Genomic DNA, 27,279 nt, shown 5'->3' on the forward strand with positions numbered 1-27,279 from the left:
ATCTCCCCCACTAACCCTGTGAGATTTAGTAATGTAGGTTAAGTAATAATCACGTAAAGGTAAACCTCCATTAAAGTCAGAGGTCATTCTTAGACATCAGACGTGGTGCATCCATATCAACAGGTGGGCTATATACAAGCAAGGAGAGTCTTATCTGTGTGAGTTGGTAGGAACATTGAACCAACTCAAACCAGCATTGTGGATTAAGTGAATATAGAAACCGTCCTCCTATCCCTAGGAGTTTATGATCCATGGAATCTAGAGGAGAGAGGCATTTCCTTAACCAAAGATATCTAAATTTCAGAAGAGAGAATAAATATCTCTAGAAGAAAGGTTTCCTTAACTACACAACATACTCCATTTTTTAATAGACAACATAATCCATGAGGTACTCACATACTAATCCAGTCTGATGACAAAATATCCATTAAACAATAGACGCTGATGGACGCCAAGGCCTGTAGTCATTTCCATTGGGAAACACCTACTCCTACTAGACACCTCTTTCTCCTTCCATGGCCACTTGGCTCACGTTGGTAGAATACTGAAGAGCTTTGAGCTTGACAAGGCATTCACCATGGGGCTTCTGAAGGGACTTTTCATTTTCCCTTAATTTTAGAAAATTTCAAGAAAAATGTAATCATGTCAATGATACTTTAGAAAGTATGGACACACTCAAAAACACAACTTTATCTAAGACAATAACAATTAATTTATTGCTTCCCATATTTTTATATACATATGCACCCTCAATTCTTCTATTCTCTAAGGCTCTGGAGATCGCATTTGGAAGGTGCTAGTCTAGCTGTAGGATTGCTGTATAACCTGATAGACCTCAGGGGACACAATCCCCTGTGTGGTCTGAGTCAAATCCCTTCCAAGTGGAGAGACCCCAGAGTTACAAGTCTCTTGCTTGGGACCAGCCATGGAGTGGATCATTTGGGAGAAGTTTGGAGGCTACAAAGCCTAGTGCTGTCCAAGCCACCAGACTTTTAGTCAATAAGTTGATAATACAGCATGTGACAGAACAAGTAAATGAACATATGAATCAATGCATAAATTAATGGATCAATGAATGAACAAGGAAAGGAAACAAAAAGAGAGTCAAATCAATTGCTTTTTACCAGTTTATTAAAATTTTGGTATGAAAAGATTTTTGAGGGGAAAATATATAATTATATATAAAATAAATATATATAAAATAAAAATAATTATATGTAAAAAGTGTTATAATAATATCTGTAGTAGATTTTAACTTCTAATGCTCTGGATTATCCTGAGATAAATGAGAATTTGATATATTTAATTTCTGATAATTTCAGGGAACTACTAAATGATACTCCCTTTCTCTATGAAGGGATTTTATTCACTGGAAAATAGCATCCAGATGTTATTTTGTTTGATAGTAATTTGTTCAACAAATATTTATTAAATACCCTTGTGCCGAGCACTGTGCTGTGAGCTGGGACTACAGACATAGCCCCCAGACTCACAGAATTGAGAGTCTCATAGAAGACGCATTGAACAAGCAATTAAAATTATCATGATTGTTATGAAAAACTATAAGCTGCCATGAGGACATAAAGCAGGGGGATCTCATTTATTCTCATTGAATAGTTTTCCCAAGGAGCAGTTGTTTCACGTGAGACCTAACGAGTAAGTAAGAATTTTTCAGGTGAAAGGAGTGGAGAAAATGGGAAGCCATGTTCCCTGCAAAAGGAGAACATGTGCAATTTCCCAAAGTTGAGCATTAGAGAACCTAAAAGAAATTTGGCTGGAGAAAGGAGAAGGCTAGGAGGACAGTCTATAGCGATGGGTGGGTACCCATAAGCCATATTAAAGGTTTTATTTATTGTTAGTATTATTACTAAATTTTCTTACATCATTTACAAGTAAATCATTTTTTAAGGGATTTTTTTTTTTCTTTTAATGTTATTCCTAACACCTTTAGATATGTCTGGCCATCCTCAGATACACCTATTTCTCTTGTCCCTGGGCCAGTCTTTGTCACCTCTCTGTGTGGCATCACATACGCCGTGTCCAACTGTGCTGTCTCCTCCCCCTTTGCAAGTGTCTTGAGAGATGGATCCTGGGAAACCTTACCTTACACTCAGTTTGTCATCTCTTTTGGCAGGTTTCAATCCATATGACTATTTTTTACCCTAGGCTATTCAAATTCATTGAGCAAGTAAAATTTCATGAGACACTATATGAATGTTTCAGTCATATACAAACATCTAGAATTTATAGCATTCCATTAAAATAAAAGCAAAGAAATGAGAAGAAAAACTGCACTAACTTAAACAGACCTCTCGGGTTGGCTTGCACTATTCATTCCTATTAAATGCAAAACGCGTGTTTCTCCAGATGGCCAGGGCTCTTTCCTTCCTGGGTAACTAAAACAGATTAGATGACTGACTTCCATGACAGCTTTCATTATATGAGGTGTTTAGTTGGCTTCTTGTTATTCTTTCTGATGCTGTTAGTGTCAAATAATAGACCCTGGAATTTACTAAAGAACATCATGAGTACAAACAGCCTGGGCTTTGAAGCCTTGGGTTCAAGTTCTGGTTTGTGATCTTTCTATGCTGTACTGTCCCCACCTACTATCAGGGGTGTCCAAACTGCGGCCCGTGGGCCAACTGCGGCCCGCAATACATCTCTTATTGGCCCACAGCAAATTACAAAAATACATTTAGTTTACTAAATAAACCAGGTGAGACAATACGTACTTCACCTCGAGTGAGTGGCCCAGCTGTTTGTGTATCTTACCGCATATGGCCCTTGGTGAAAAACGTTGAAAAAAGTTTGGACACCCCTTTACTAGATGATCACAATGGTTCCTCACAGCCCTAGAATAATACCTATTCTATAACACTATTCACTGGCTCATGAGGATTTATCACTCTCTATATTGAAGGTTCTGTGCTGGGTGTTGAGAATTCTAATTTGCTTTGTTAAAAAATAATGATGACCAGTTTAACATCTACACTTTAAGTTGCCTAACAGTTGTCAGCACAAAATGTTCATCCCTGTCAGGACTGATTAAAAGTTCTACCTCTAAGGAATGTGTATTTCAGTGTTATGGAATAAGAGGGAGTAGAAACTTTGCTTTTCTTTCTGACTTGAATCAAATTGCTTGGCCTGTATTTCATTAAGGTGTGGAAGATGGATGCCAGTCACTTAATTTACCTCAGATGGTGCAGTCCAATTTGTACCAGCAGGTGAACTCCTCTTGGAAGATACAAGATTTTTTAGAAAACAATTTACCAACTGGAAGAAAAAACAGGAGAAATTATGAAGGAAGATGAGAAATTTCTCTCTTGTTTTCATAGTATCACATATGGTGAATGTTCAGCCAAACTCCTAACATGTTTACCACAGAAATTTTTTGGTTTTGCTCCAAAATGTTACTTTATTGTCATGACAATTCCACAAAGCAAGGTCCCTCCTCTGTCATAAACAAACCAACTTTGTTTAAAGGAACATACATGATCAGCCTCTTTTTCAAGTTGAATTCCTTGTAAAGTATTAAATTCTCTGAAATTAGCATTTAACCTTGGGTCAAAGAATGCAGTAATGCATTAAAATTTATTTACCAAAAAGATTGTCATTGTTAGCTAGATATTTGGACATTTTAGTGATATTGGAAACATGAAGGCCTAGGTGCATTCTCTAATGTTTGGAGGGTGGATGGGATGAAAGGAGGCTTAATTATTGAAATACGTACAGTCAATTATTATCAACTATTTTGAATTACTGGCAAAAATAAACGAGATGCTTTCTGTGGTCCTTGCAACATCTTGCAAGTTGACCCTAATCGACACAGGAAACCTGATATAGTACAGGGTATTCCTGAATTCCTTTACTTAGCAAATGCTTTTGCGAAACCTCTAATGTAGCAGGAACAATGACTGCTACTCAGTGTTTGGGAGGCAAACATAACTAAGAGCTCAATTAGTTTCACAGTGAGCCTAGCAGATAAGGAATTTTCTTAAAACAAAGTGGGATAAGTGATATGACGATAATGTGTATGGGCACTCAGCCTGGAGGTCAGGGGGAGATAAAAGTTTTTCTCTCAAAGTTCCTGAAGTAGAAATAGTAATAGTTGTCATAGCTAACTAGAAGCTCTGTTTAAGGGCACAACCTGGAAATTGCAGGAATGGTTTACTGTCATATTCCATGGGCCTGAACTTGCTCTGATCATCATACCTAACTACAAAGGAGGCTGGGAAATGTAGTTTCTAATTGAGCAGCCATTGCCCCCTAAAACCCTGGAGTTTCTATTACTGAGAGGAACAAAGGGAGACTGACTGCTGGACAACAGTGTGTAGTTTCTGCACCTGTCGTTTTTAACCCCAGCTTTCTTGAGATATAATTGACATATAACATTATATTAGCTTCAGGTGTACAACATAAAGACTTGATGTATGTATATATTGCAAAATGGTCACCACAATAAGGTTAGTTAACATCTAACACCTCACATAGTTATGTTTTTTTCTTGTGATTAGAACTTTCAAGATTTACTCTCTTAGCAACTTTCAAATATACAATGCAGTACAATCACCATGCAGTACATTACATCCCCAGAACTTATTTATCTCATAACTGAAAGTTTGCACCTTTTGACCCATTTCCTCTACCCCCAAACCCTTTCCTCCCCTACCCCCCCCAACCCTCACCTCCCCTGCCCGCCAACCTATGCCTCCAGCAACAATCAGTCTGTTCTCTCTTTCCATGAGTTCAGTTGTTTTAGGTTCCACATATAAGTAAGCTCATACAGTATTTGTCTTTCTCTGTCTGACTTATTTCACTTAGTATAATGCCCCCAAGGTCTATTCATGTTGTCACAAATAACAGGATTTCATTCTTTTTTATGGCTGATTAATATTCTATTGTATAGATAACACAACTTCTTTATCCATTCAGCCACTGATGGACATTTAGGTCGTTTACATGTTGTGACTATTTTAAATAATGCAGCTATGAACATGGGGATGAAGATATCTCTTTGAGACAGTGATTTCATTTCCTTCAGATATATACCACAAGTCAACAACTAGATCATGTGGTAGTTCTATTTTTAATTTTTTGAGGAACTTCCAAACTGTTTTCATAGTGACTGTACCAATAATTTACTTTCCTACTAACAGTGCACAGGGTTCCTTCTGCATCACATCCTCTCCATCACTTGTTATCTCCATCTTTCTGATGACTGCCATTCTAACAGATGTGAGATAATGTCTCATTGTGGTTTTGACTTGCATTTCCCTGATGATTAGTGATACTGAGCACCTTTTCATTACTCGCTGGCCGTTTGTACATCTTCTTTGGAAAAATGTCTATTTAGTTCTTCTGCTCATTTTTTAATTGGATTTTTTGTTTGTTTTTTGCTGTTATGTTGTTGGAGTTCTTTATATATGTTGCATTTTAACTCCTTAGACTTTAGGTCTTACATCCAAGTTTCTAATACATTTTGAGTTGGTTTTTGTGTATGGTGTAAGATACGGGTATCACGGAACTATTAATAGCCATTTGCATATTTAGATACTGGCCTCTTTGAGATAGAAAGAGTTAGTCCTGAAGAAGAGTGAGGGCTATATTGTTATGATTAAAGCTGAAAAAAACCTCTGTGTCTTGAAAAGGTGTTACAGAATTGTTCTTTTTGAGAATTTACTATTAAATATATTCTGGTTTATTTCACTCTTCAATTATGAATAAATATAATTAAAATTACTACTAAAAATAGAAAAAGGGAAACAGCCAAAAAAATCTTTGTATTTGAGAATGTCCGTATTCTTTTTAGGAGAGATGAGGTAAGACATCTTGCTGTCAGCAACTTGCATTCAAATCATTTGATTAAAAGATATAAAAATGTGTGTGTGTGTGCATTACAATGTGCACATATGTGTGTATATTTATATATTATAAATATAGAAATGTCACAAAGGACAAGATTTCCTTCTTTTTATGGCTGAATATTATTTCATTGTATATATAGCACAAGTTCTTTATCCATTCATATACGATGTCTGACAATTAAGTTCAGGCACTCATTCTAGAAAAAGTGCTACATACCTCACTGCTGAATATCACTATGGTCGCCTTTGAAACACTCCCCTTGGTAAGCTCTGCATCGTCGCCAGTGCCTAGTCTACCCTTCAAAGCAATTTTAGAACTCTTTGTCTGGAATGGCCATCAGAGCTGTCATCGTATTACCCCTGATGTCCTGAATGTCAACAAAATGTCTTCCTTTCAATATTTCCTTTATCTTCGGGTACTGAAAGAAGTCATTGGAAGCCAGATCAGGTGAGTGGGGAGGGTATTCCAATACAGTTATTTGCTTACTGGCTAAAAACTCCCTTACAGACAATGCCTTATGAGCTGGTCCCTTGTCATGATGCAAGAGCTATGAATTGTTGGAAAAAAGTTCAGGTCGTCTAACTTTTTCATGCAGCCTTTTCAGCACTTCCAAATAGTTAACTTGGTTAACTGTATGGTTAACCAAATAACTTGGTTAACTGTTTGTCCAGTTGGTACAAATTCATAATGAATAATCCCTCTAATATGTTGCAACAAGTTCACAAACTTAATTGTCAGACCTCGTGTATAGATGGTGCCAAAAAAATGTATACACATTTTAAGAAAGGAAAAAATCTGTATTAAAATTGTAATACCCAGTATATACTAATAACAAAAGATGAATACAAGTCATGTTTGACTTCTGCAATTACAAGAGGTGCTCAAAATGGTTACCATCAGTGTAAATTTAATATAGTTTTTTCCTTTCTTAAAATGTGTATACATTTTTGTGGCTCCCTCTGTATATGAATGGAGATAGATATAGATATAGATATAGATATAGATATAGATATAGATATAGATATAGATGTAGATGTAGATGTAGATGTAGAGGTAGATATAGATGTAGCTATCCCATCAATCATTTCGTCAGCATTTACAGATTATATCTGTACCTATATCTATATCTATATTGAGAGAGTACACTAATTTGCAAAAATGTTAACAACTCATTGACTCTTGGGGGTGCTCACTGTACTCTTCTTTCAACTTTTCTGTGTGTTTGAAAATGTCAAAGTTTTTGTAAAATGTTCCAGAATAATTGCAAAGCACCTGGGGGAACTATGTAGAGAATAGGGCTTAGAGAAAGAGCAAACTCAGTCTAGTCTGGGGAGGGTAAATTCAGTGAAAGCTTACCAGCAGAAGTAATGCTTGAGCTGAAACACTGTGTTAACTTATTTAATCCTCATGGAAACCCTTGCAAGGGTATCACAAATATTACTCCATTTTATAGATCAGGAAACTGAGGCAGACAAATTTCTCAAGGTCACATAAGGGCAGCTATATTGCACAGCTATATTGGCCATTTGCAAAGTTGTGCCATGCTATAGTATGGGCCACCCATCCAGTAAGAAGTGGATCTAGGAGTCATACTCAGAATGTTGGGCTCTAGAACTCATATCCTTAACCTCTGGAGGGAAGTTTATATGGTTAGGACACAGGGTTTGAAGTACTAATGGAGAGGAATAAAATGAAAAGTCATTGGTGGCTGGATCACAAAGGACCTTCATGCCAAACTAAGTTGTTTGGCTTTTTGCTGAAGACTATGGAAAATCAAGTAGAGATGGAATAGATTTCGTTGTTAGAGAAATTACTCCTGTGCACAAGATGGGTTGCAGGGGAGAAAGAATAGAAGCCAGTAGACCAACTGGGAGAAAGCTGTAGAAATTCAGGCAGGAAACAATGACAGCCAAAACCACAGTAACGGGAGTGTGGGTGAAGAAGATAGAAGGAGGGATATTAATAAGGAAGAATTGATAGGAGTAAGGGATCCACTGGCTATGGAGGATGAAGAAAAAGCATCACTGATGCTTTCCATATTTTTGATGGGGCTAATTAGGTCAAATGATTGAGAAGGACATGATGAAGGTAGAATAGTTTGGATGGAAAAGTGGTGAATGAATTTTGAACATTTTTATTACACATATGATTTTTCCACTAGCCTAGGAGTAGAGGCTGTGTCTTACTCTACGCAGTAGCCACTGTGCCTAACACTGCCATTAGAATTAGATGAGCCCTACCGTTAGAAGGTATCATCATCTTGCTTATATCACCAATTTTCAGAATCTGGATCTTGAAAATGAGAAATGACACAATAATGGGATTAATGAATCAGCTGATTTCATGGACGTCTTTAGTCACAGGTTTTGAATAGAACTACATACCGCTGACATGGTAGAAAGTTCGTGAACTTAATTGTTCGACCTATGTTAAAAACCATTCAGTGGAAGCATGTGAAAGTTATCCATATGGTAAGGAAAATGTTTCCTCTGAATACTCAGCAAAATTGGGATTAGAAAGGGACCACTGAACTTTAGTATACACTCTTTAAAGGTTTCTTTCCAGACAGAAAACAAGTCAAACTCTGGAATGAGCTCTGTGACGGGCCCTGGTTTATTGAACCAGGGAGATGAATACTGGAGATAGAAAGCAAAGCAACTGCTGAGCCCCACCCCCCCAACCTTGACCATCGTCAAAGGAGACAAATGGAGCAGAAGACATTAATTAGGTGGTTAAGTTTCTTACATTCTTTGGAGATCTTTCCTCTGTAGAAAAATAAGGATTAGAAGCTTAAAGGAAACAAAACTCATAGACAAACACAATAGTTTAGTGATTACCAGAGGGTAATGAGGAAGGGGGGTGGTAGATGAGGGTAAAGGGGATCAAATATATGGTGATGGAAGGAGAACTGACTCTGAGTGGTGAACACACAATGTGATATAAGATGATGTAATACAGAATTGTATACCTGAAATCTATGTAACTTTACCAACAATTGTCACCCCAATAAACTTTAATTAAAAAAAAAAAAGAAACTTAAAGGCAAGATATGCTGTTTTAAAAAACATTCTTTGTTATTTTGCATATACACTGATTTGTCTGCTATTTAATTAAAGCAATTTGACATTCTAAGGTGTTTCCTTTATATTGGCATACATACACTTCAGTTTCTGATAGGCTGGAAAGTAGGGTATAATCAAAGATCTGGCACAATTCTGGGTGGACTGGGTATATACTTTTAATTGAATTCTCATTTTATTTTTAACTTCTGGAACAGATGGAGCCTGGTTACTAAAATAATCCTGCTCTTCAATCAGTATTTGAAATGAGTGCTTGTGATCCCATCAATCATTTGGTCAGCATTTACAGATCACCTACTCTACGCCACGTGTTCGAGCTGGGACTGAGAGCTATTTTTGTTAAACTATAACTGCTGTGGGATTAGCATTTTAGAGGTTTCCATGAATATCAGTGATGATCACTGCTAAATTATAAATAGGTACAAGCATAAGATGTGATAACCAGGTGGAGAAGTAGGCAAAACTACTCAAGGAGAACAGTGATGTGAATAACCAATTGGCTGGGGCTGAATAAGATTACTGAGGCTACTTGAGCTCAGTAAAGAAGAGCATCTCCATCTATGACTGATGTTATGGGGGAGGTGGTAGGAGGGAGCTGCCAGAAAACTGCCTTGTGTTGGCTACCTCTGCTGAAAGCAAAGGCAAGAGAGGGAGTGACAGTTGCTGGTAGATAATAGGGCTCTGCAGAATAGGTGGAAAGAACTCAGATGATGGACCCAAAATTATCTTATTTGAGCAACAGTTTCTACATCTGAGATATAACAAAGAGATTGCAAATAACCAGGATTCTTAGAGCAGGCACCAGGCATTCAGCGAGAATTTATTGGCACTTGTCTGGCTGTCAAGAAAGTGGCTGCAAAACCAAAGGAATATTTATGGGACTGAAACAGTATAGAACCTCCGTCCTCTGCGGGGAAACATGGTGGCTGGAGCTTTCTCTGGGTACCTCAGAGACCAAGCGATGCTTTGAAAACTGGAAGGATGTATCAGCCTGGGCTGTTTAACATCTTCAAAACTCAGTCTTGTAAACTAGGCAACAACCCCCTACCTACATCATGTTCTTTATCAAGAGCACAGAAATCTTTTATACTGAGGCGCACCATCCTCCTCATCACATGTTTCCCGTTGGCCCATTGCATCATTACTCCTGGCCACAGCCAGTTGTAAGGATCCTGAACAGCCAGCTCAGCTGCCCTGGACTCTAGCATGGGGCTTTTCATAAGAGTGCATGCCCTGAGAGCCCTGGTTGAGTCCAGGAAGTCTGGCTGTGCCCAGAGAGGGTGTCAGTGCCCTGAGAGGCCCTGGCTGTGCCTGGGGAGACTGGTGGTACCCTAAGAAGCCCAGGAAGTCTGGCTGTGCCCAGAAGGACTGGTGGTACCCTGAGAAACCCTGGCTGTGTCCAGAGAGCCTGGTTGTGTCCAGGATATTGCATTCACCTCCAGGCTCCTCGCACAGGGCCCCTCATGGAAGTCACTTGTCGTGTAGATTTTGAGGTGAGACCCTGTAGGGGTGGAGTGTGGGGACAGAGCCAGGAGTGCAGTTTCCAGGCTCTCGGCCTCACGTGGTAAGGTACTGGCTCAGGTAGTAAATGGCCATCAACTGTGATTGGATGGCCATCAGCTGTGGCTAGTTTGCCGTCAGCTGTAACCAGTGAGCCATTGGCCACTAATATAACTGCCGAGGCTACACTAGCAGAAAAATGGGGGGCTAGCAAGAAGATGGTGGCTGAGCTAGCAAGGTTGGATTGTGGATTGCGGATAGTGTGGCTCCTGCTTCCTGTGTCTCCAACCCAGCTGCCAGCGAGAATATAGTGGTATGACTCCCCTATCTATGGCTCCATGGGTGTTCCTTTTTGGCCTCACCGTGTCCTGTGTTCTTATGTGGTGAACGGGAGCAGAGACCCCGCCTGATGCCATGCATGACAGTGCGTGTGGGGACAGAGCCCCAGGAGCAGTTTCCAGGCTCTCGGCCTCACGTGGAGGGGTGCTGGCTTGGGTAGTGGATGGCCATCAGTTGTGGCTGGTTGGCCATCAGCTGTAACCATTGAGCCATTGGCCACTAATATAACTGACGCGGATATGGAGGAGAGTAGAGGAGAGTCGGTAGGTTGGCAGCACAGCAGACAGCAGGTCGCACATCGTGTGAACCCAGCCTCCAGTGAGACTATAGTGGTATGACTCCCCTACCTATGGCTCCATGGGTGTTCCTTTTTGGCCTCACCACATCCTGCGTTCTTATGTGGGGAGCGGGAGCAGAGACCCCGCAGGCCGTCCCGCACGACAGATGGCGCAGCGAGCAGGGTGTGGTGTCGGCCGAAACTCTCCGGAATGTCCTGGAGCAGTTTATACGTATAAAAGCTCAGTTTCGTAAGCGGGGTACGGTGCCCCCAAAACCTACCGAAGGATGGTGGAGCGGTTTGTGCGTGTGAGAGCCCAGCTTCGGGAGGCCCATGAGGAGCGACAACGGGAACGGGAGGCGCGCTCTGCCTGGGAGACTCAAGCCTCCAGCCGGCACACCACCCTCTTGGCCATGGACGGCGTTGCCTTCATTTTGGTGATCTGCTGCGGCCTTGGGCTCCGAGGGTTGCGGACATCTTCCGCGGAGGACTCCACCCACTCAGACACCTGGCACGGTGAGCAAGATTCCGACCAGGTAGGAATGGAGTCTGTCTCTGGGCAGGAGGACGTGTGGCCACCGCACAGTGTGTGGTGCCCGGTGGCCGCTGTTCTCAGGAGTTGGATCCACAAGGAGCGGTGGGAGGACATGGACGGCTCTCCGGCCAGCGGGGAGAGGGCCCTGCAGGCTCTGGCTGAGCGGTTGCCGGAGGAGGAGAGGGCTACACCTGGCCGCGTGGTCCGGATGTTCCTCACGGCCTTGAGTCTCAACACGGAAAACGCGCTTCATGAAATGGCCCAGGTGCCGGACCAGGTGTCCCGGTTGGAGGCACTGGAAGCTCGGGTCCGCCTGTTGGAAGAGGGGCCCCACAGTGGAGACTCTGAGCTAGAGGCGGAGGAAGCGAATGGAGACAACGTGGTTCCCAAGCCCCAAGCCCGGCCAATCTTGAAGCAAAGGGTAAAACATGAGCAAACTTTGGGCCCCAGGGGCGTTGCTGCTGGCAAGCCAGCTGTGACCGAGTGCACAGCCTACACCCCGTACACTCCCACTGAGTTGTAGGAGCTAGGGAGGCAGTACAGACAGCGCCCTGGAGAGCCAGTCTCAGCTTGGCTATTACGTTTATGGGATGAGGGAGCAGACAACATTCTCTGCTCCCCAGGCAAGATGGAAAAGCTAGCCTTCGTGACAGTGCATCCATCCCTGTGACAAAGGTTGCAGAACTGCCATAGGTTGGCCCACGACCAGGGCAACCATTCGCTAATGGAGTGGCTGACTGCTGCGGTACGCACAGTATGGGGACAGGCTGGCGAGCTGCCAGACACTGTGAGTCAATGGCAGTCATATACGGAACTTATGCAAATCATCTGTGAAATGGGTATGAAACATACTATTTTTAACTTTAACATGTAGGGGCCGGATGACGAGCTTTCTACAGACAGCATGAGAGATCTGGTTTTGGATACTGCACCCGCGAGTGCTTTTGGATCCGTGGTTGCTATTCTTACACCTTATGTAGGGCAACGGATCCATGAAGTTACAACTGCCATGGCCACCCTAGGGGATGTTGAAAGGTGGAGGCGAAGGAAGTTAAGACAGGAGGTCTGCGCAGTTGAGACCTGGAAGCCCAAACCAAAGGTAAAGGGGCGAGGTCACGGGCCTCAGAGAGTAACACGTGCACAGATGTGGCGTGATCTCGTGGCAGCAGGGGTCGATCAGAAGAAAATAGACCGACAACCCAATGCACTCCTGCTGGAACTTTGGAAACAGTTGCGTCCGGAACAACAATTCCGGAGAAGCATAAAGGAGAAGTCTGGGAAAGTGTGACCGTGTCCCTCCAGGACTTCATGCAGCTGCTTGAGGCTGACTCCTTTCAGCTTGATTAGGGATGGGGCCAAGGTACCCGGTCAGAGGGGATGAGCAGGGACCAGAGGCCCCACGTGGAACTGTCCATACATTGTCCCCTTCTAATGTGCAGAGGGTTTTGGCCCTAGTTGACACTGGCGCAGACTGCAGTCTTGTTTATGGGAACCCAGAGCTGTTCTCCAGACCAGTAATCTGCATTGATGGCTACGGGGGGAAAGACTGTGACCGTGAAAGCCGTTTCCTTACCACTGGATATAGGAAGGCTTCCCTCTCGTGCCTACAAGGTTTATGTCTCCCCCGTTCTGGAGTATATTCTAGGGTGGATGTGCTACATGGCCTCAGCTTACAGACGTTGGTAGGAGAGTTCTGTCTCTGGATCCTGGTGGTAAAAGCGGTGACACGTGAGCATGCTCACCACCCTCCTCAAGTGTTGCCACAGCCCTGGCGCATGGTTACAGTGCGACAGTACCACCTTCCAGGAGGGCAGGAGGAGATTTGTTGTACAATTTTGGAATTGGAGAAGGCACATATTGTGAGGCCAACGCACAATCCCTTTAACTCCCCAGTATGTCCTGTCAAGCCAGATGGGACCTGGCGAATGACTGTGGACTATAGGGAGTTAAATAAGGTGACATCACCCTTGCACGCTGCAGTGCCTTCAATACATGATTTAATGGATCGTCTAACTGTCCGCCTGGGGACATATCACTATGTAGTGGACTTGGCCAATGCTTTTTTCTCCATTGACATTGCACCCGAGTGTCAAGAGCAGTTTGCTTTTACTTGGGATGGGCGGCAGTGGACTTTTCAAGTCCTTCCGCAAGGATACTTGCATAGCCCCACTATCTGCCACGGGCTCATGGCCCAGGATTTGGCACAGTGGAATCGCCCATCATCTGTGGCCTTGTTTCATTATGATATTCTATCAACATCAGATTCTCTTTCAGATTTAGAGCAAGCAGCTGCCTCTCTTCTCCGCCACCTGAAGTCACGCAGCTGGGCGTTGAATAAGAAAAGGTCCAAGGCCCTGGCTTGTCCGTCAAGTTTTTGGGTGTTATGTGGTCGGGTAAGACAAAGGTTATACCTGAGGCAATTATTGATAAGATACAAGCCTTTCCCCGGCCGACTAAGGTCTCCAACTGCAGATGTATTTGGGTCTGCTAGGATATTGGCAGGCGTTTGTACCCCATTTAGCATAAATGGCAAGGCCCTTGTACAATATAATAAAAAAGGGGGCCTCATGGGATTGGACTGAGGCTATAGAGCAAGACTTCGTTGCCACGAAATGGGCAGTGCAGCAGGCACAGGCTCTGCAAGTAGTGGACCCCAGCCGCCCGTTTGAACTTGATGTTCACATAACCCAAGAGGGGTACGGATGGGGCCTCTGGCAACAGCAGGAGCATCTCCAGTTGCCAGTGGGATTTTGGTCCCAATTATGGAACCAATAAGGAACGGAGGTCTGCTACACTCTAATAGAGAAACAGCTGGCCACTGTGTATGCAGCCCTAGTGGCCACAGAAGCCATCACAGGAACGGCATGGGTGTTGGTTCGAACAACCTATCCTGTCCGTACATGGACCCAGGGACCCAAAATGGGCGTGGCACAGACCACCACCCTCACCAAGTGGGGTGCCTACTTGGAGCAATGTAGCACCCCTAGTTCAAGCCCTTTGAGCACAGAGCTACAACAGGTCCTGGGGCCTGTGGAGCTTGTAGCCCAGGCTGAGCCAAGTGCTCTGCCTAGAGGGGAGGACTTGGAGCCCTCGCCCTACAAAGAAGGGCAGTCCCTAGTACCTGAGGATGCCTGGTTTACCGATGGTTCTAGCCGAGGGGCTGCAGCTGTTTGGACGGCTATTGGTATGCAGCCCAAAACAGACACCATTTGGTTTGATACTGGGATGGGCCAGAGTAGCCAGTGGGCTGAATTACGGGCTGTGTGGATGGTAATCAGCCACGAGCCTGGAACCCTAGTTATTTGTACTGACAGCTGGGTGGTGTTCCGGGGCCTAACATTGTGGCTTCCTACATGGAAACACCAAAAGTGGTTGGTAGGACACCGTCCACTGTAGGGTCAAGCCATGTGGCAGGACCTCTGGGACCAAGGGCAGAGAAAGGAGGTGACCCTAATGCATGTCACAGGTCACTCCCCCTTAGTGTCCCCAGGTAATCATGAAGCAGATGCCCTAGCAGGGGTCCGAAGGTTAGAATGGGCTCCTGCCACTGATGTGGTCCATTGGCTGCATAGGAAATTGCAGCACGCCGGAAGCTGAACCATGTGGCAGGTGAGCAGACGCTGGGGTCTGCCTTTGAAATGGCAGGAGATAGCAGATGCCTGCTATGACTGTGCTGTCTGTGCCCAGGGGAGCCCCCAAAGGCAGAGGCTCCCCTGGGAGCCACAGCAGATTACGCGAGGCAGGGTGCCCCTCACTCGCTGGCAAGTGGATTACATTGGACGCCTGCCTAAGGCCCGCAATGCGATATATGCATTACAGCAGTGGACACTGCTCTGAGGTTGATTTTTGCTTGACCATGTCCGGCTGGAGATCAGAGGCATACAGTGGTCACTCTCACATGGCGGTGCACCCTCTATGGGCGCCCCCAAGTCATTGAAAGTGACAGGGGTACCCATTTTACGGGGCAAGAAGTGCAGCGCTGGGCTGCCGGATGGATGTGCAATGGTTGGTTCATCCTCCGTATAACCCACAAGCAGCTGGCATGATTGAACGCTACAATGGCCTTTTGCAGCAAGGTCTCCAGGTGTCAAAACACCCTCCCACGATGTGTGACTGGGCCTCGCGTCTATGGGACGTCCTTAGAGTCTTGAATGAGAGACCACAGAAGGGAGGGCCGGCACCAGTAGGAGCTCTGCTACATCGAATGGCCACACCCATTCAATTACAAGTTACCACCAGTGAGACTCTGTTAAAGCCAGGATACGGCAGAAATGGAAACATTTTGCTGCCAGCACCCACATGCTTGAAAGCAGGGGAACGGCAGCAATGGACTTGGCCCTGGCAGGTCAAAAGCCCCCACTGTCGGTGGTTGGGCCTGATAGCCCCATGGGGGGGCAGGTTTGACTCATGATTTGCAAGTGACGCCAGGGGTGGTGGCTGAGTGGCCACTGCAAGTGACTGTAGTATATGGAGGTCCCGATACCGGGATGATTTTGCGGGGAAACTATGTGCTCTCACTATGGCCTATTATGGGGTCCCCTGTTCTGTTACATGTTGAAACTGTGCAAGGGACCCCAAGCACTGCCATAAAGTTCCGGTACCACAAACCGGGAAAGGTGCCAGTGGCAGCGACCCTCCTTTCTCAGGAAAAAAAGCTAGCGTGTATGGAAGGGATTTGCCATTGTTGGTTCCTAAGACTACCGTTTCTTTTCGTCCATAGGTGTCAGTAGGCTAATATGGCACAGGGACCCTCGCGGAAGATGCTTGTCACGTAGATTATGAGGTGAGACCCTGTAGGGGTGGAGTGTGGGGACAGAGCCCCAGAGAGCAGTTTTCAGGCTCTCGGCCTTAGGTGGAGGGCTGCTGGCTCGGGTAGTGTATGGCCGTCAGCTGTGGCTGGTTGGCCGTCAGCTGTAACCATTGAGCCATTGGCCACTAATATAACTGATGCGACTACGGAGGAGAGTCAATCGGTTGGCAGCAAAGCGGACAGCAGGTCGCACATCGTGTGAACCCAGACTCCAGTGGGACCATAGTGGTATGACTCCCCTACCTATGGCTCCATGGGTGTTCCTTTTTGGCCTAGCCATATCCTGTGTTCTTATGTGGGGAGCGGGAGCAGAGACCCCGCAGGCCGCCCTGCAAGACAGTGTATGTCATGCGGGGTGGCCTGCAGGGTCTCTGCTCCCGCTCCGCACACAAGAACGCAGGATATGGTGAGGCCAAAAAGGAACACCCACGGAGCCATAGGTAGGGGAGTCATACCACTATATTCTCTCTGGCGGCACTATACTCTCACTGGAGGCTGGATCCACACTGTCCGCAAACCGCCATCCACACTTGCCAGCCCAGCCGCCATCTTCTTGCTAGCCCCCATTCTTTTTCCTCTCTCTCTTTTCTAGCACAGCCACAGCAGTTATATTAGTGGCCAATGGCTCACTGGTTACAGCTGACGGCCAACTAGCCACAGCTGATGGCCATGCAATCACAGTTGATGGCCATTTACTACCTGAGCCAGCACCTGTCTATGCGAGGCTGAGAGCCTGGAAACTACTTTCTGGGGCTCTGCCCCCACAGTGCATTTAGCCCATTTTTGAACAAACACACTTTCAGCACTCTATGTGCCAGGCACTGTGTGTTCTAAGCCCTGTATAATATTAATCCATTCAATTGATCTTCTTAAGAACTCTGTGAGGTAGGTAATTTTATTATCCCCATTTTACAAAGGAGGAAACTGAGGCACAGTGAGGTTAAATAGCTTGCCTAAGATCACACAGCTAGTACAATAATTTCTACAGGGTACTCTGTCTCAGAAATCTTCCTCAAGGCAGTACAACTCACCCAGGCTTTCAGCGGATACAGCAATTTTCAGGCAGGTGTTTCCAATCAGGGGTCTATGTTAAATCAGCATTGTCTCCAAAATCCACATATTCCTACACTGGAAGTCTCCTCCCATCTTTCTCTTTAATAATGCCCAATTTTCCCTTTTCTTCCTCCCTGACTTCCCCTTAAAATGAGATTTTTGTTGGTGGCTATAGATTGGGGCAGGAGGATCCTTGGAGTAGAAAATTGTGACGAAGACTTCCCCAGCAAGAGCAAGTGGTTTGTCCAGTGTTTCAGGAGAGAAAAGAAATGGGTGCCCTTTTGCCTTAGCTAACATTTTAGAACTGGCTCTCAAGGGATTCTGATGGATGAGCAGAAGAAACTCGACAGTGTTTCTTTTTTCCCTTGGACGTATTCAGTTAAACTCAGTTTGGAAAGGAGCAATCCACAGGACAAAATAATTGTCAACAATACGTGTTTCCTGGTCTGAGTTATTTGTCTGGTATAAGCCATGGAACTTGGGGGTATAGAGGCATGGAGTTGGGGAATGTGTGCTTTAACGGAATGGTCATCCATGTTAAGACACCTTTGAGGTCTCTCCACCACCACAAAGGGAAGAAGACACCTCTCATTCTCCCTACAGTATTCTGGGCTTCTGTCATGCGGGAGACCCTGCTGGCTGCGCCATTTGTCGTGCGGGGAGGCCTGCGGGGTCTCTGCTCCCGCTCCCCATACAAGAACGCAGGATATGGTGAGGCCAAAAAGGAACACCCACGGAGCCATAGGTAGGGGAGTCATACCACTATATTCTCTCTGGCGGCACTATACTCTCAATGGAGGCTGGATTCACACTGTCCGCAAGCCGCCATCCACACTTGCCAGCCCAGCCACCATCTTCTTGCTAGCCCCCATTCTTTCTCTCTTCTCTTTTCTAGCACAGCCACAGCAGTTATATTAGTGGCCAATGGCTCACTGGTTACAGCTGACGGCCAACTAGCCACAGCTGATGGCCATGCAATCACAGTTGATGGCCATTTACTACCTGAGCCAGCACCTGTCTATGCGAGGCTGAGAGCCTGGAAACTACTTTCTGGGGCTCTGCCCCCACAGTGCATTTAGCCCATTTTTGAACAAACACACTTTCAGCACTCTATGTGCCAGGCACTGTGTGTTCTAAGCCCTGTATAATATTAATCCATTCAATTGATCTTCTTAAGAACTCTGTGAGGTAGGTAATTTTATTATCCCCATTTTACAAAGGAGGAAACTGAGGCACAGTGAGGTTAAATAGCTTGCCTAAGATCACACAGCTAGTACAATAATTTCTACAGGGTACTCTGTCTCAGAAATCTTCCTCAAGGCAGTACAACTCACCCAGGCTTTCAGCGGATACAGCAATTTTCAGGCAGGTGTTTCCAATCAGGGGTCTATGTTAAATCAGCATTGTCTCCAAAATCCACATATTCCTACACTGGAAGTCTCCTCCCATCTTTCTCTTTAATAATGCCCAATTTTCCCTTTTCTTCCTCCCTGACTTCCCCTTAAAATGAGATTTTTGTTGGTGGCTATAGATTGGGGCAGGAGGATCCTTGGAGTAGAAAATTGTGACGAAGACTTCCCCAGCAAGAGCAAGTGGTTTGTCCAGTGTTTCAGGAGAGAAAAGAAATGGGTGCCCTTTTGCCTTAGCTAACATTTTAGAACTGGCTCTCAAGGGATTCTGATGGATGAGCAGAAGAAACTCGACAGTGTTTCTTTTTTCCCTTGGACGTATTCAGTTAAACTCAGTTTGGAAAGGAGCAATCCACAGGACAAAATAATTGTCAACAATACGTGTTTCCTGGTCTGAGTTATTTGTCTGGTATAAGCCATGGAACTTGGGGGTATAGAGGCATGGAGTTGGGGAATGTGTGCTTTAACGGAATGGTCATCCATGTTAAGACACCTTTGAGGTCTCTCCACCACCACAAAGGGAAGAAGACACCTCTCATTCTCCCTACAGTATTCTGGGCTTCTGTCATGCGGGAGACCCTGCTGGCTGCGCCATTTGTCGTGCGGGGAGGCCTGCGGGGTCTCTGCTCCCGCTCCCCATACAAGAACGCAGGATATGGTGAGGCCAAAAAGGAACACCCACGGAGCCATAGGTAGGGGAGTCATACCACTATATTCTCTCTGGCGGCACTATACTCTCAATGGAGGCTGGATTCACACTGTCCGCAAACCGCCATCCACACTTGCCAGCCCAGCCGCCATCTTCTTGCTAGCCCCCATTCTTTTTCCTCTCTTCTCCCTTCTCCTCTTTCTGCTAGCGTAGCCACAGCAGTTATATTAGTGGCCAATGGCTCACTGGTTACAGCTGACGGCCAACTAGCCACAGCTGATGGCCATCCAATCACAGTTGATGGCCATTTACTACCTGAGCCAGCACCTGTCTATGTGAGGCTGAGAGCCTGGAAACTACTTTCTGGGGCTCTGCCCCCACAGCTTCTGCGAGTATCTCTGGAGAGAATATGGACACACTGGCACCAGCCATACACACCCACACGCTGACACAGTCAATAATTTTGAGAGCACAGTCTAGGGAACAGAAAAGTGAAATCACCTGGAATACACTTTCCCCCTTCCCAGCCTGCTGTGAAGACAGCATTCTGAAGATAGTCAGTCACAGAGAGGTCTGTCTGCTTCCTTTTGTAAACCATCCACCCCCAAGGGTCCATTACAAAGTCCCACCTGGCAATGGTGGGGCCAACTTTAGCTACAGAAACACTGAGGGGATACAGGAATTTTGAAACCAAAGTACTTTTTCTCTTGGGTCAGATCATATTCTTAGTCACACACTCTTCTCATTGAATCTACATACAAGTAAGGCTTTTGGTATGAGATTTATCATACCCTATCCAGAACAAGCCCCTACAGGGCAGAGGAAGGGGAGGAGGACGTGTTCTTCTAAGGGAATGTGTTTGCTGGGTTTGTCTCTTTTTCTTCCTAACCTGTGAGCTTACAGGATGTGGGAGCTATGCTTGTTTCACCCACTGCTGAATTCCCAGTTCCTGGTGAATAGTAAGCACTTGATCAATGTCTACCCAAAGACAATGGCATGATCTTCATATGAACAACCAGGGGAGCCCAGCAGTGTCCCAGTACATTCTCTTGTTCCCAAATGCCTTTTCAGAGAAGCAGCTCAGAACTCCTGGGCCACCCCCTTGAGAGTGGTGCCTTCCAATCTGTGTAGGTGGGATTTCCATGGGGGACTAAAGATAACAACAAAGCAAGGAAGGCATCGTTGCAACAAATCATCAACCCAGGGCAAAGACATACCCAGAAGCTGAAGCCACCAAGTTCATTTCCTATGGTAAAATAAGATCCAGGCTTGAGAGGCCTGGCCTGATTCACAAGCAGGAGACATAAAGTAGTTATTTGATCAAAGGCACAGAATTCAAAGCTGTGATGTGAAGCCTGAGCAGAGTATAAAGGTGTGCAAGGCAAACTGAAGGTGTCCACAGTTAATTTTATTATGTCAAACGTTGAAAACATAATTCATCTTTCTCCCTCTCAAAACTTGCCCCTCCTCTTCAGGAACTCTTCACTTCTGTGGCACCTCATTTATTCAATTACTTGCAGGAAAAGACAGGGACCATTCTTGACTCCTCACTAAATTCCATTGATTTTACCTATTAAATGTTTCTGGAATCTGTCCCTTTTCCTATACTTGCTAAATGTTTCTGGATTCTGTCTCTTCATCTGTTCTTATCTCTGTATTTATGCCCTAGTTAAAAACAATTTTCTCTCATCTGGGTTAGAGCATCGACCTCTTAATTGATCTCCAGTCCTCCAGGCCTGCCCCCTCCCAGTTAGTCCCCCCTCTCTAGACGGAATGATCTTTCTGAAGCCTACATCCTCTTCAGTCCCTTAAATAGAACTCAATCACACAGAGATTCAAATTCAATTAGCGTGACCTACAATGACACGTGCGTTGCTAACCGGTCCAGCTCCCCCTCACATCCTCATACTTTAGGCTCTAATGATGCTGAATGATTTGTAGTTACCACGTGTGCGTGGCTGTTCCTGCTTCTCTCTTGCTCTTGCTCGCTGCCAATCTTTGCACCTTCTTCTTTTAGATATTTTTATAAATTTATTTTTTATTTACTAAATTATTATTAATGTATGTATGAATTTTTAAAAATCACAGAGAAAACTTTTATTTCTGGTAAGATGTTACACTTGTATCCCAAAACCCTATATGATGCTAAACAACTAGAAATACTGAGTGAAAACTAACAACTGGGGGGAAGGGGACATAAAGGGAAAATTTTTATTTGACTGCATATAATTTAGAAACATTTAAATAGTAAAGAATACCCTAAACAAAATAAAAAAGTGAAAAAGAGATTACAAAACAATGGGTACAAAACCAGAAACAAACCATTGCAAAATGTCACCTCCCTAGAGTGACCTGTAAAATTAGCACTAAACCTTATAAAACTTTGCTGAATTTAACTTGGGATACTGTTATTGTTGTTTAGGTAGGTTTGTGTGTATGTGTATTATTTTAAAAACCAATTAAAATCTATTGAGGTAAATATTAAATTACTTTTACAGATTTCTAACAACACCTTCTAACATACAGAAATAGTTTTGATTGTTTTAAAAGTCTCTACCTAGTCATGTCAAACTTCAATAATGGTTTAATTAATAGACCTTTTTTTTTCAATCAAAATACAATACTTCTACTATATAATCCTGCAGAGCCCAATGAGGTGGGATTATATAAATATTCTACGAATATATTATGAATACTATCAATATTTCTATCAATATATTCTATATTCTAAATACACTATCGTAGGAGTTAAAATTCTATCAAATTTCAATAAGAGCAAATGTAGTATTAATTAAATAACAGCAGTCAAGCTAAAAAGAGACAAATCAAAATCACTCATAAGGAGAGAAAAAGCAGGAAGACGTCCTGCTGAATTTACCTGTGTGTGAACCTGGATCCCTGAGCCCTCACAGCTTAACCCTCCTTTCTGAGGACCAGATGGTCCAGGGGATGTCCTGACTTCTTGGCCTCTGCACAGGAATGCTCATTGAACAGCAGGGGCATAAAGTCCTCTTGGGAAAAGCTGGCCAAGGGTAAGGCAGCGGTCCATTGAGAAGGCCCAGGAGGAAATAGTTGGCCATGTACTTCATCCAGATGCCCACACAAGGGACTCCACTCTAATCAGACCCCCTACTGAGATAGTCCCTATACATAGGGCTCTCCTGGAGCCATGACATGACTGTTGGCTTCAGAAACATAAGATTTAGGTGGTTATGCTTTCCCCCATCTGTTTCAGTTGTAAACTTTCGTGATGACCTTCCTGTCAGCACTCATATCTTTCCAACTAAAATGTTTTCTGGACCCTGTCCATGCCTCAGAGACTGTTCTAACCACCACCCCCACAAGGGTGGCTTGGCTCTGGGCCCACAACACAGAACCTTTTCATCTGCAAGTTAAGCTCCCACTTTCCCACTGGGCTTGTGGTAAGACTTGTGCAAACGTTACAAGGTTAAACAGTTCAGTTTGTTCAATGGGCCTGGACTGCAGAGTGTTCTCCAAACTTTTCCAAACCCCAGAGATTTATCTAAATTATCTAACTTGTGAGAACAAGATTGCTCATGAGAGAAAAGTGCTTTCTCTTTCAGAATTAGCTTTAGAATCAAGGATTCACTTTCTAAGGGCAAGTTTGTACTTTGACGTTTGGCTACTGACTCAACCAAAGAAGGAAGAGAAATATAAAAATGCTTCAATGTTGGGAGCTCAGTAAACATTGAATAGTTGGGCCTAATTCAGTGGTTAGATGATTCTGATAGAAGTCACATAACCCAGTAGATGCAGAAAGGAGGTGTTTTGTTTTCTGTTTTGTTTAACTTGGGCATGAGCTTTCATTGCATTAGTACTGCTTTTTCAAGGCTTGTTGCACATTGTGGACAGCTGGGCTGGGGGCTGGCGTCTTTGGTTTTGGGAGAGCTGTTTGGAAACCTCTGTATGGTATCATATGTTTGGAAATTGCCTCCCTGTCACCTTTCCTTTACTACAATACTGGAAATATGAACTCCGAAGTCTAGATCAATGATAGGAACTCTGGAGACATCTGCAGTTGCTCAGCCCTCTCCTGGTGTCACGTGGAGTGTAAATTTGGCAGAAGTTCTCTAGCACATTGAGTTCAGAATCTAATGTGGCCGATCATGACTTGTCAGCCTCTGCTCTTCCTCTTTCGCTAGGATCTTCAGGCATTTAAAATACCCGTGAGCCAAATAAGGAGGTATGTAACTGAAAACACCTTATTGAAAGATGAATGGGTGCTGCAGCCTCTCGCTACCCCAGAACTTTTCAACAGCTTTTCTGTCATCCTCCCTCCATCTCCTCATTCACTTCTTCATCCACTCAGTGAACATTTAGGGAGAGCATATTAGGTACAAGATTCCGCTCTGGGTTCTATGGGAGACGCCTCTCTCTGGGCCTTCCTATTATTCCTAGAATCTTCTTTACCACGACTTTCTGCCTCTTTGGTTCATCTCAAAGTTTCTGTTGAGAGTTGTGCCTGGAGGATGGTATCCCTGGAGGATGGTAGAACTGTGTGAAATGTTCCAAGCTATTCTCAGTAGAAACATTCCATTAACTCTCTCAGTCTTTATCACAAGAACATTACGAACTGTTCTCATTATATGCAGTCCAGCCAGAATGAATGGTGGCAGCAGCGTGGACTGCCTGCCTATTTCCTTCATTTGGCATTAGACCTTGGGGGATGAACAATTTCACTCTGTCCTCACAGTTGTCTTTGCCATGGCAGCAGGGGAGTGGTGTTTCTGCTTTCCCACAAAATAAAACCTGCCTCGGGGTCCTGTTCATTCATTTGATCCCAGGGAGGAAAATAGTTTCGACAAGTGCTATGGAATGCAAAAATGTGAAAGCCAGTGTTCTTAATGTTACCTGAATTAGGTCTTGTAATGTTATCTCCGAGTATGTCATCCAGATGCCCATGACCTCTGTTTCTCATTTAAACCAAAGTGAAAATACTAACTTGCTTTAGGAATGCTCTAAGCTTTATGCCTAATACAGGATCTGGTATTTTATGGGTACTCAAAGAATATATTTATTGAATGAATAAGTTGATCAGGACACGAAATATGGTACTTAAGAAGAGGAACATATGTTAGTGACGAGAGCATGAGTTCGATTTTAATTTTTGACATAGCGAGTTAGAAATGTCTGAGGGGTAGCTATCACAGGTGCCCAGTTGGTAGTTGGAAATGTGAGTCTATAGGTCAAGAGAGAGAATCCCTTCTTCCAGGGATCCCTTTCTCCAGGACACCTACCTATGTTTCGTGGTTCACCCTCCCAACCTCAGTATGATATGTTTGTATACATCTCTCACAGTCATTATCTGTGATGATTTTCATTAACCTCATCTTTAGAGCTCTTTGAGGCCAAATTGTGGGTCAATTTTATCCCCAGGACCTAGAATGGTCCATGATACAAGACAGACACTCCATAATGTTTGTTGACCACATTACCGATGAATAGTTATTATTTTAAAAATAAATTATTCTTCAAATTCTGACACTGTCCTTAACCACTCTCTCCCCTACATCCAAATTGTGACAAGATCTGTCCATTCTGCTTCTTTCTCCAGGACCTCATGAAGCTCACCTGGATAGCCCCTGACAGATCCATGTGTTTCCAGTCTTGCCCCCACTCTCAAATCCTTCCTCAACGACTCTCCAAAAGTGACCTTGCTAAATGGAGATCTACCTCAGGTAACTTTTTTGCTTAGAAGCCTGGAATGGCTTCTCACTTCTTTCAAAATGAAACCCAAACCCTTCCCTGAGATATGCAAAGCCCTTTAGAATTTTGCTTCTTCTCACTGACCCTCCTGCACCTTTCCCTTTTCCAGACTCCAGAGACAGAGAAGCTTGGGTTTCTAGCTCAACTACTTAGTCACAAAAATTCAAGGGTAAGTTTGTTCAACTGGACCTCAGTTGCGTAAACTACAAAATGGATAAGTGACTATTGCCTATTTCTGAGATTGTTATGAGGATCAAATAAAAACAAAACAAAACATGTAAGGGGCTTAGTAGAGTAACTGGTAGATAGTGAGGTTAAATAAATATTAGCTGTTACTTTTATTATTATGGACACCCCTTTTCAAATATTTCTTGCTCACTCTCTCTCCTTTGTGTCCTATCATATATACTGTTTCTCCTGTCTTCTCTTCTTTGGCTAATTAATTTCTCAAGATTTAAGACTCAGCTCTAATTTCATCTAAACAAGGAAGCTTTTCTTCGGCCTGGGTAAAAGTTTTATGGATTACTCAAGAACTGTTTGTCTACCTCTATTTATCACAGTATTTTATAAACCATGTTTTATAAACCATTTTCAAATGAATGAGAATGAATTATTGGACTCATCTACCTGCTTCACTATACTATGAGATCCTCAAAGGCAAAAAGACATTTAACATGGTGTCAAGCACATCACAAGTATTCAATTAATGCTTTAGAAGGGAGGGAGGGAGGGAAGGAGAGAGGAGTCTTTAAGAAAGGGAGGGAGTGAGGGAGAAAATGGGGTCTTGTCAGGAAGACCTCCTTTTAACAAATTAAATAATGTTCAATTTAAGAGGTATTGAGATGAAGAGCAAACAGATGGGTTTAAGGTCTGAAGCTCAAGAGAAAGACCTGAAGCAAAGATACAGACTTGGGAGATGCAGCAGATGGGTGGTGGTTGAAGGTATAGGTATGGATGCAACTGCTTTGGGAGGATGTTCAGAAAGAGAAATCAAGGAAGGATTGAATCCTGGGAGACACCAATATTTAAGGGGCAGGCCAAAGCGTGCCCAGAAAAGGAGAATGTGCTTCCTTCCTTAGACCTAAGTGTGTTTCAAAATCCTTCTCTTGTGACCTGAATAACTGAGATTTCAGGATGCAGAACATTCCATCTCTCCTTCAAGGGGCAACAAACAAGGTTAAGTAAATGTTATCGAGCCATATGCCAAACAGCTGTGTCCTTCTTCAGCCCCATTTCTCACCATTATTCACAGGACACTTTGGCCATGTCTTCCTGCCCCTCCCAGTTCCACACTCTGTTTTCCACCTCCTCCTCCACCCGCACCTTTCGATCTTGAAGCCTGTGCTTATACTAATCTTGCCATCTGAACTGTCTTCACTCCTCTTTATTTTTCCAAAGTGCATTCTGAGATCCTCCCCCTCCACGGAGCCTTCCGCAGTCACCCCAGTTCACACTAACATCCATGTTAGTGTGATGTCCTCTCCCATCTAATTGATTGGGGTTTCCCACATTTACATTGTGTTCCTGGTTGGCTTGGTTTTCACCAAACTGACCCACCAGCTAGACTGGGGTCCTCCGGAAAAGGAGCTATGTCCTAACACATGGTCTCATGTCTTAACTGCCCAAACTCATAACCTTGGCAGTATGTGCACACTATTCTCTCCCCTCCCTGGAGTGTTTCTTCCCTGCACCCTTTGCAGAGACTTCTAGGCTGGCCCAAGGGTAGCTTTGGCCTCGGTGGTCTGGCATCATCTGGGACATCTGAGAGTATAGCTTCTGAACACTGAAAGTTCTCCTTTGGCCTCAAAGAGTTAAAACAGCTCCAATTTCCAGAGAGCTAGAGCTTCCAAAACCAAAGTTAGCAAAGATAATTCAGCCCTAAATCAGAAAATTCAGTTAAAAGTCAGTCAAGTGAAGGCAAAGAAAGAATGTTGGCAAACGGAATGCTTTCCCTTTTAAATGGGTGGAGTTGGTGACTTCGGGACACAAACCGGACTGTTAATCCTGCTAACTTTGGGATCTGGCACACAGAGTT

The 27,279-nt window shown here is 44.1% G+C and overlaps 1 long non-coding RNA gene across 1 annotated transcript in view; it reads right to left on the reverse strand.

Moving 5' to 3' along the window:
• Window positions 1-353: 353 nt before the first annotated feature.
• LOC141572188 (uncharacterized) overlaps window positions 354-27,279 on the reverse strand; it is a 289,511-nt gene continuing 262,585 nt past the window's right edge. The window contains exons 9-10 of the long non-coding RNA XR_012497402.1: window positions 3,193-3,273; window positions 354-608 (exon numbers count right to left, since the gene is read on the reverse strand). This is a non-coding gene — a long non-coding RNA (uncharacterized LOC141572188). The remainder of the gene's footprint in view (window positions 609-3,192; window positions 3,274-27,279) is intronic.

The sequence above is a fragment of the Rhinolophus sinicus genome, linkage group LG06 (assembly GCF_036562045.2).
Source record: "Rhinolophus sinicus isolate RSC01 linkage group LG06, ASM3656204v1, whole genome shotgun sequence".
Lineage (NCBI taxonomy): Eukaryota > Metazoa > Chordata > Mammalia > Chiroptera > Rhinolophidae > Rhinolophus > Rhinolophus sinicus.